The 11,035-nt window shown below is 39.1% G+C and overlaps 1 long non-coding RNA gene across 2 annotated transcripts in view; it reads right to left on the minus strand.

The window, feature by feature from the left end:
* The window catches only part of LOC147375782 (uncharacterized), a 180,408-nt gene extending 170,620 nt beyond the window's left edge, over positions 1–9,788 (minus strand). For both annotated transcript variants that reach the window (XR_015161589.1, XR_015161590.1), the window contains exons 1-2: positions 9,651–9,788; positions 5,692–5,825 (exon numbers count right to left, since the gene is read on the minus strand). This is a non-coding gene — a long non-coding RNA (uncharacterized LOC147375782). The remainder of the gene's footprint in view (positions 1–5,691; positions 5,826–9,650) is intronic.
* Positions 9,789–11,035: the final 1,247 nt, after the last annotated feature.

An 11,035-nucleotide genomic window follows, 5' to 3' on the forward strand; every position in this document is an offset into this window, starting at 1 on the left:
ATAAACATGTGGTATCTATGAAGTCCAATATTAATCCCATTTGCACCATAAAATGTATGATCCACTTGAGCCTTGCTCTCCTGTGAATTATGAATCATAGTAGTACACTGGGGAGAGTTATCATGTCTCTATGGTTCCTACTTTGTTTCTTCAATTTTTTCTTCAAATATCTTGGTACCAAAAGTATCTAGGAAATTTGAAGTCCCCCATATGAAATATCTTAATAAATTCTTTACACATACTCTCTACTCTTTCCATAAAACATGTAGCTTAAGAGAACCAGGAGATCACCAAATAAAATAACACTAGTATATTTTTATCCCTTAGAAGGAAAGGCTACTTATTATAGTCTTATTGCTTTGGTGAGTAGCTAAAATATCCAATTAATAGGGTTTAACCTATCAGACAGAATTTGTTTTTAGAATAATGAAAATGTGTTGTCATTACATTTGTATTCCCTTGTGTTTTTGAGATATGATTCATTATAACTTATTTTAGCTGTTCTGTTTTCCAATTCTTCATATTTTCACATCTTTTCCAACAAAATAATAATACACAAATAATACCTGACAAGACTTTACAGATTTTTCTCTATTGGTATGCTTTTGTTCTCCAAGCCTCTTAAGTATGGGTGTGGTAAAAATACAAAGAGAGTCTGGATGAGAGCTTTCTCACAGGAAAAAGCATCCGTTTTCTCTCTTCTGCTACACACACTGCAGATTCCAGTTAACAATGCATTAAGCAATACAGAATAGTAATTTTGAACCCAAACATCATGCCAAATACTTCTGGTGAAAAATAGTTGCTAAACGTAGCTTCATTTTGAAAGTCACTGTTTCCATTAACAGTGTCTTCTAGTCGCCTTGTTTCAATAGTACTACTATTAACCATGAAATTTAACTGCTTCTGTTTACTCTTTGAATTTACCTATTAAACTGCCAACTCAATTTATTTTCCCAGTTGTCATTACCCTGTTAAGAATATTGCTAATAAGCTAAAGGAATCTCTATTCCTTTTCTTAGATTATGTAGCTGACTGAATTTGCTCACCAATACAATTTAGAATATAGGATCCAAAGGAAAGTGGAGTCAATTCCTGACAGCAGCCTTCACTTCAATCCCTATCAAAGAGGATCTTTTTTAAAGAGTTGGAAGAAGAGTGTTCCATGCATTTCTCTACTTACTACAAATAAATGACAACAAGTCTAGTGAGTCACATGACTAATTTGGAGCTATGAAAAATGAATGAGTTTAATTAAAAAGTAGGCTGGTAGTGCAATTAATTCAAGAATAAACTATGTTATATAACTAACACAATTTTACCACATGCTATTCCTCTCACTGACATCTACAAGACGTTAGATAAAAACAACTGAAAATTAAAAAATTTTTAATGTACTATATCATCGCCATAGTTAATAATGGTAACAAATATTTACTGTACCCTTAGGTTTCTCAAACTTATTTGCCTGGTATTCAAAATACAATGAAAGAGTAGACATGGTTCTTCCCATCAGAGAATATATATCAAATTGTAAACATCACTTGGATATGCTATCTTTAATTAATCAATGACCTCCACATTCAATCATGTAAACTTTACCTACTTTGACCTAGGGATTGGGGATGAAAAGACATATAAAACACACATTGAGGATAATGTTAGATGTTAATTTACTAGACACAATCAAAAAGTATGCACAGATTAATGTTCTTGATAACATTCCAGAATTTAGAAACTAGTACTTGGAAAAAAAAGATGTGATAACTCTTTAATAAGGAAACTTTGTTTCATCACTGAAACATTCTGAAACATCATTCTGACCAATCCACAAGGAATATTGCTCATTTTGCTAAAGAAAACTACCATTAAGTATTTTCAAACATAACTAATGAGATTAGGAAGTAAACCTCAAGGGTAAAGCTATCAACTGAAAAATTAGCTGAGATAAATGTTTATGAGCGAATTGTGTATTCTTAGTGAAGTAGTCAACATTTTACAACATTGGTGTTAAGCTGTAGGGGATTCCTAAAATATTATCACTGTTAACTGCAACAGATGCAACTCAGCTAATTTTTTAGAAACCTGAAATTCAAAAAGTAGTAGATCAGATTCCCACCTATGTAACAGATAATGCATCCTCTTATGAAGATTCACTTTCATACAGTTAAAGAAGGGCTGATCTGAGTAATGCAAGCGTCTGTGCTAAGTTGCTTCAGTAGTGTCCAACTCTTTGCAACCCCATGAATGGTAACCTGCCAGGCTCCTCTGTCCATGGGATTCTCTAGGCAAGAATCCTGGAGTGGGCTTCCCTGCCCTCCTCCAGGGGATCTTCCTGACCCAGATATCAGTTCAGTTCAGTTCAGTTCAGTCGCTCAGGCATGTCCGACTCTTTGTGACCCCATGAACTGCAGCACACCAGGCTTCCCTGTCCATCACCAACTCTCGGAGCTTGCTCAAACTCATGTCCATTGAGTCCGTGATGCCATCCAACCATCTCATCCTGTCATCCCCTTCTCCTCCTGCCTTCAATCTTTCCCAGCATCAGGGGAAATCAGGGGAAACTTTCAAATGAGTCAGTTATTTGCATCAGGTGGTCAAAGTATTGGAGTTTCAGCTTTAGCAACAGTTCTTCCAATGAATATTCAGGACTGATTTCCTTTAAGATGGACTGGTTGGATCTCCTTGCTGTCTAAGTGACTCTCAAGAGTCTTCTCCAACACCACAATTCAAAAGCATCAGTTATTCAGTGCTCAGCTTTCTTTATAGTCCAACTCTCACATTCATACATGACTACTGGAAAAATCATAGCTTTGACCCAGAGACAGAACCCTGCAATGGCAGACGGGTTCTTTATCACTAGCACTACCTGGGAAGCTGAGCTTAGTAGATGTAAGCCAATCACAGCACTTATTCAGTATAGAATAAAGAAGGTCACTAATTACAGTTGCCAAAAGTCAAGTTTTCTACAAATATGGCCAAGTCACCATGTAAGCAACAAGAATGTATGTCTTTCCTAAAACTGACATCACAAACACATGAAGTTAAGATACCTCACAAATTTAAGTCCTTCACAAATTTGCCCTCCTCATAGTGCACTATACCACATGTACTCTTAAGAGTCATCTTGAGAAACTTCAACTTTCGCTCCACTACAATCTTAGACTAAGTCACTTTAAGAAGCTCCTAGTAAAAGATAACATTTACCCAAAAAAAGGAAAAAAATGATATCTACTTCTAGATTTCACCTAAATAAATGTCATTCTACTTTTGACTGATGAGGAATGACATCGTCATAGCCAGAATTCTTTCTGCCTATGCAGCAAGTTGAGCCAAAGAAAAATGAGGAGAAAGGGTCAATAAATATGGTGCTGAGAAAAAAGATAAAATATTATTTTTCTCAGCCAATTGGCCTAAATTTATGTGTTGCTTTGAAGAACATCATTTGACTCTTAGTATACTTCAAACACAGAACAAGATTTTTTCTTAATATCAGGGCCTAACTATATAACAATTTGAAATATGCAAACAAAAATTACTTTCTTTTAAAATGCTAAATTTTAAACTTAAAAGTGAAAGTGAAAGTTTCTCAGTCCTGTTTAGCTCTTTGCGACCCCATGGGCTGTAGCCTGCCAAGCTCCTCTGTCCTTGGAATTCTCCAGGCAAGAATATTGGAGTGGGTAGACATTCCCTTCTCCAGGGGATCTTCCCAACCCAGGGATTGAACCCAGGTTTCCTGCATTGCAGGTGGATTCTTTACCATCTGAGCCATGGGGTTATGTTAAAGACATATTTATGTGTCTTTTCTAAACACTTATTATTCATATCAAGAGTATCAAACCAATGCATTAAAATGATTATGAATCTCACAGACCATATAAAAAATCATTCTACAATGAATAGAATCCCTAATCTCCAAAACCAACTATTTCTCAGAGTTTCTAACACAAGCATCTGGAGCCAGAAAACTACTATAGAGGGAGAGGCGGGTTTGTTAGTTTTGTTTTTAACATCATAGCATTATTTCCCTTTGACTTGTAAAGCCTAAGGTATTATCCTTTCGTGGTGCTGATACTGGAAACTAAAGAAACATTTACATTATGGGTTCTGTGATATAATGAAAGATGTGTACTCTATATTACAAGACAGAAGAACTGTGATTTGATCTTCCCGTTAACTAAAACCATGTTAAAGACTGTGCTTCATAATGGGATTTTATGATGCTTTGTTCCATAAAGCACTCCTAGTCACAATGATAAGCTGATATTTTAACATTATCCATATAAATCCAAATTGAGTTTTTAAATCAGAATTTCAAGCAGAAATCAGTCTCAAAGCATCACAGCATTTTTAAACACTTATAAGTGCTATGAAATTTCCCTGGACATTGAAATATTTTACATGCATCAGAGCCATGTATATATATATTTACACAGGACAATAAAGGTATACACAGATACATATATCAGTGCAAATTTGTCTATATAGATAAAGAGATGCTTCTGTTTGCATATGTATATTCATGAAAATTAGGGGAAAAAAGTCAAAACCAAATAAATATTTAATATGTCAGCACCTGTCATATAGTTTTGTGTGTGTGCTTTACTACTATTGACTAGCAGTAGTACTGCTACTCTAACCAACTTCATTAAAGAATAAAAGAAAAGTAATAAGTCATTTCACACTCTGTCTGACCATTATACAATAATAGCAAGATTTCATGCAAGGGTACAACATTATGCCCATCTGCAATCACAGTCTCTTTGCAAAAATCTCAATTCACACTTCACATGCAGCTAACCTTGTTACCATCCCTTCCTAAATCCATCAGTGTTGCAGCTGCACGTCTTCACAGCCCAACATCTTAAAATTCATCACTTTGGCACCTTAGCATCACTATAGGTCAAGATAAAGAATCCAACCAAGAATAATTAAAGGGCACCCAGATGTTTAGTTTACTTATCTCAAGCCTTCCCTTTAACATATTCGAATTGCCTGTGTGTACTATTTCTTTCATATTTTTAAGATAAGTGCAATGTGATTATTTTAAGGGTAAGAGCCCTGGAACAATACATTTCAGACTTCTTTTTTTTAGAAGTATAGTTCTTTGTAGTTGAAATTTGAACAAGAGGCGTGATAATGAGTAGGTTGAGGGAAGGAAAGGTGTTATCTCATTAAGGTAATTACTAAGACATCCCCACCATTACATGGGTTTGAAAATGTGGCAATTAAAGCGCCCTACATGGGCTCCTGGAGACAAGAGAACAAGACAGTTCTCCTGGAACTTCTGTGTTGCGGTTAATGTGTGTCATGTAAATGAAAGGGTAGACTATTGCTATTTAATTCTTTTTCTCAAGCCCCCACGCCCACCCTCAAACTTCTTTGTGGATTGTGATTTTTTTTTTTAACTTAACCTGAATTTAGTTCTGATAAAAGGTGCCATATTGATAGTTCTAGAAGCTAAAGCCTTCCATTTACCCACAGAATAGTTGGAGCACAGAAAAAACAGTAGAGCAACCTAGGCAAGCAACATGTTACCAACCTAAATCAAAAGATACATAACCTTCTTCCCTTCTCTTTAGCTAGGCAAGTCCCCTTCTCTGGTGAAGAACTGCCAAATTCATACTCAAAATCAGGGAAGTTTAACACATACATAAAAAATGTGTAAGTGGTGTTCTTAGGTTACTTTACCACAGCATATCCAGGCTCATCACAGCTCTCAATTTACGCAGGCTGAATTTGCACTATTCATGAAACCACTTCCTTTGGCCAGTTTCTCCTCTCTCTTGAGCTGGTCATCTTGCTCTTTCATTGCTTCCACAGCCCTAGCTAAGACAAGTACTAAAGTGATATACCAAACATCTAGAATCCTTTCTCCAAAATCTTGGTTTCACACTCATTAAAGCATTATTCATCTCAAAAAATTAAGGAAAACTATCTAAATGGCCAGCGATGAAAGAATGGTTGACTTGACTGTGATAAATTTACGGAAAAGAATCTTATGTTTCAAATATTATACTTACAAAGAGTTTTAAATAATACAGAGATACTTGTATTACTTATGGGAAAAGCATAAATGTTATCCCAGAGGAAATGTTATAACTATACAAAAATTCACAGCAAAATTCTAGAAACAACAAATTAAATATTAGCAATGGTTTTCTTTGAATGATAGAAAATGAACTTTTTTCTTCTCCCCTTAGTATTTTAAATTTTTTCCACAGTGAACATACATTACTTTTATGATAGAAAAGTTATTTTAATAGATTTTACAAAAATCTTGTTTTTTGGTGGGTGTAGTAGGATTTGACCACACAAATTTAATTTCATTAAAATTGAAAGACAAAGCTGTAACACTGTAGTATCTCTTATCTTCCCCCTTTCTAACTTTACAGGAAAAAATGGGAGCAACAGGGATTTAAAGAAAAAATAAATAAATAAATAAATCAAATACATTGTTAAAAAAAAAAAACCTAGAATAGGTATTAAGCTAGATGACCTTTGAGATTCTTTCCAATCCTGATTGGATTTGGATCAAGATCACTTCAGTTTAAAATCCAATTACTTATTAACGTGGATATTGGAAAATATCCTTTTGCCAAATTTCTGGGCAAAACCAAGAATTGTGTTTCCCCAAGGGGCTGGATCATTCATGGGAGGAAAAGAAAAGCCTGTAAAACATGTTACCAAAGAAAGGATATCCTTCCTGAAATGTCACCAACATATGTAGCACTGCTATTAATAAGCAGTGTCTTGAGTAGTTGGGCTTTTTTTTTAATCCTGTTCCAAACTGTTAAGAGTTATATCCAGCAAATTTACAAGCTTAATTCAATTTTTCAGCACGGACATTGGTCAACAGAAATGCTAGGTCTATCACCTTTTGACCCCGTAAAAACCTCCCAATCATATAAAATAACAAAAGTCAGGAGGATAAAAGTAGGCGGGAATGAAGACCCAAACAGACGCTGGGCCTCAGGCCTTAAAAGTCTTCAGGGGCCAGCTGCTGCTGCTAAGTAGCTTCAGTCATGTCCGACTCTGTGACCCCATAGATGGCAGCCCACCAGGCTCCTCTCCCTGGGATTCTCCAGGCAAGAACACTGGAGTGGGTTGCCATTTCCTTCTCCAATGCATGCATGCATGCTAAGTTACTCCAGTCATGTCTGACTCTGTGTGACCCCATGGACAGCAGCCCTCCAGGCTCCTCTGTCCACAGGATTCTCCAGGCAAAAATACTGGAGTGGGTTGCCATTTCCTTCTCCCTCAGGGGCCAGAACTTCCCTCTATTGAATTCACTCACCTGAGGCTTCTCAACAGATCCCCGGGGTCATAGTATCTTTTGGAATGAAAGCAGTCATTATTGCTTTACTAAATGAAGGGGAAAAGACATGAGGTGTATTCAAACTCCAATTGAACTTTCAGTTCAGTTCAGTTCTGTCACTCAGTTGTGTCTGACTGGGACCCCAGGGACTGCAACACGCCAGGCCTCCCTGTCCATCACCAACTCCCGGAGCCTACTCAAAGTCGTGGCCGTCGAGTCGGTGATGCCATCCAACCATTTCACCCTCTATCGTCCCCTTCTCCTCCCACCTTCAATCTTCCCCATCATCAGTTCAGTTCAGTTCAGTCGCTCAGTCGTGTCCGACTCTTTGCAACCCCATGAACTGCAGCATGCCAGGCCTCCCTGTCCATCGTCACCAACTGCCGGAGTTTACCCAAATCCATGTCCATTGAGTCGGTGATGCTATTCAACCATCTCATCCTCTGTAGTCCCCTTCTCCTAACCATCTCATCCTCTGTAGTCCCCGTCTCCTCCTGACCTCAATCCTTCCCAGCATCAGGGTCTTTTCCAATGAGTCAGCTCTTCATATCAGGCAGCCAATGTATTGGAGTTTCAGCTTCAACATCAGTCCTTCCAAGGAACACCCAGGATTGATCTCCTTTAGAATGGACTGGTTGGATCTCCTTGCAGTCCAAGGGACTCTCAAGAGTCTTCTCCAACACCACAGTTCAAAAGCATCAATTCTTCAGTGCTCAGCTTTCTTCACAGTCCAACTCTCACATCCATACATGACCACTGGAAAAACCAGAGCTTTGACTAGATGGACCTTTATTGACAAAGTAATGTCTCTGCTTTTTAATATGCTGTGTAGGTTGGTCATAACTTTCCTTCCAAGGAGTAAGTGTCTTTTAATTTCATGGCTGCAATCATCCCCAGCATCAGGGTCTTTTCAAATCGAACTTTATACCCTGTTAAATATCCTCGAATACCAGACCACCTGACCTGCCTCTTGAGAAACCTATATGCAGATCAGGAAGCAACATTTAGAACTGGACATGGAATAACAGACTGGTTTCAAATAGGAAAAGGAGTACGTCAAGGCTGTATATTGTCACCCTGCTTATTTAACTTATATGCAGAGTACATCATGAGAAACGCTGGGCTGGAAGAAACACAAGCTGGAATCAAGATTGCCGGGAGAAATATCAATAACCTCAGACATGCAGATGACACCACCCTTATGGCAGAAAGTGAAGAGGAACTAAAAAGCCTCTTGATGAAAGTGAAAGTGGAGAGTGAAAAAGTTGGCTTAAAGCTCAACATTCAGAAAACGAAGATCATGGCATCTGGTCCCATCACTGCATGGGAAATAGATGGGGAAACAGTGTCAGACTTTATTTTTGGGGGCTCCAAAATCACTGCAGATGGTGATTGCAGCAAATTAAAAGATGCTTACTCCTTGGAAGGAAAGTTATGACCAACCTAGATAGCATATTGAAAAGCAGAGACATTACTTTGCCAACAAAGGTTCGCCTAGTCAAGGCTATGGTTTTTCCTGTGGTCATGTATGGATGTGAGAGTTGGACTGTGAAGAAAGCTGAGCGCTGAAGAATTGATGCTTTTGAACTGTGGTGTTGGAGAAGACTCTTGAGAGTCCCTTGGACTGCAAGGAGATCCAACCAGTCCATTCTAAAGGAGATCAGTCCTGGGTGTTCATTGGAAGGACTGATGCTGAAGCTGAAACTCCAATACTTTGGCCACCTCATTCAAAGAGTTGACTCATTGGAAAAGACTCTGATGCTGGGAGGGATTGGGGGCAGGAGGAGAAGGGGACGACAGAGGATGAGATGGCTGGTTGGCATTACCAACTCGATGGACATGAGTTTGGGTGAACTCCGGGAGTTGGTGATGGACAGGGAGGCCTGGTGTGCTGCGATTCATGGGGTCGCAAAGAGTCGGACACGACTGAGCGACTGAACTGAAATATCTTTGGGGGAGGACTTTGGACAGGTGAAAATAACTGGGCCTTCCATAAGGATTGGAGAAAGAAATGGCAACCCACTCCACTGTTCTTGCCTGGAAAAATCCTATGGACGGAACAACCTGGCAGGCTGTAAGTAGTCCATGGGGTCGCAAAGAGTCGGACACAACTGAGGGACTAACACTCCATAAGGATAAATAGGCCACGAGAATCTCGGGAAGCTGCATGTCATTCCCTAGGTATCGTCAAAGATTTTAACCCAAAGGGACAACAAGACAGGGGTAAAAGAAATGGGTAACATTAGTTTGGGCCTGTTTGCTACAACTGACCCCCTAAAAAATTCCGGCTGCAAGCAGAACGAACAGTAGGCGGAAAAAGGGAAAATCCTACCTGCCGCAGCAAGGCCGCTTTCTTTCCTTTGATCTGATTGGGCACGGAATCTTTCGTGTGCTCTGATTGGGCACGGCTGAGGTGGGCGGGTCAAAAGCTGCCACGTGACAGGGATGGGTGCAGTTGTTCCCACTAAAGACCAGGCTTTTGGAGATATGCTCTGAAGTAAATCTAGAGAAACTCGGGGGGTGGGGGTAGAAGGGGGACTCGGGGGGTGGGAGATCCACAATACGGATTGCCAGAAATTTCAAAAGCAATCCAAAAAAGAAGACAAAATGAATTACCGCATACTCGTATTTATCCATTTATGTTTTATGTGATTTTCTGGTCTAATCTATTGATGCATAGCAATGAATGATTATATGACAGCTACGCATTTATTCGCATATGAGTATGTGTAATGTAATGCCACAGTGTATTCACTCAGGGCTAGTGAAAAAGTAGGTGTCCCTTTGAAATCCTCTTAATCTAAGGGTAACAGTTTTGTAAGTTTCTATCAATGGGACCTGTGTTGGAAATAGGGCAGATGAATAATAATTTGAGGTCTCTAAGTGATTATAGCCCTACTTCCAATGGACATCTCCGTCTATTAATATCTGGGTTAGAACTTCCCTGCCCATAGGTCTGCAGATGCCCAGCTTGGGGGTGTGAGAATGCTAAGAGTTGGTGCAAGAGGAAGTTGAACAATCTGATCCTTATTGGATCTTTCAGAAATTATGGCATGCCTGTTTTCTCAAATGAGGAGTATTAGGAAAATCAAAATTTTCATATTAGATCACTAGAAAGTAATTTACTAGCAGTTCAGTCAACCAGGAAACTGTGAGAAAGAGACCTACTATGGTCTCTTCACTTGAACAAGCCCCACATCTGAAAGCTATAAACAGTACCTTAACTTCCCTATGGTAGTTCCTATGGTAGGAAGTGAGTAGCACCGACTTCCATATCCTTTTCCTAACACTCTATCAGCCAACTGGCTTTAGAAAGTAGAAATAGACTATTATTCCATAATGGGCATTCTAACTGTGTGGTATAGGAGCTGTGGGACAATGCACTATCACTAATTCCTCTCTCCTTAGGCAGTGGTATAAATACACATTGCTCCAAAGAAAACTTTTTCTCCGGTTTCACATAACCATGCACACCTTGGAATACCTTCTCCAGTCCCTGAATGTACTGGGAGCTCCCCCAGTGGTGCCTGGCTTTCAAATGTGGGTAACCCACGATCCAGCTAAAAGTCTCTGTCAACATCTAAATTCCACTCAGCATTTCCATTCCTCTAATTCTAAAGGGAAAGAGGAAGAGGAGAGCCAGAGAGGCAGTAGAGGGGGTGGGGATAATCAACAATGAGGAGTTGGCTTCCTAGACCCGAGGGAAAATCTGAAGGG

The sequence above is a fragment of the Bos grunniens genome, chromosome 3 (genome assembly GCF_055505025.1).
Source record: "Bos grunniens cultivar Pamir isolate PY7600 chromosome 3, Bosgru_T2T1.0, whole genome shotgun sequence".
Taxonomy (NCBI): domain Eukaryota; kingdom Metazoa; phylum Chordata; class Mammalia; order Artiodactyla; family Bovidae; genus Bos; species Bos grunniens.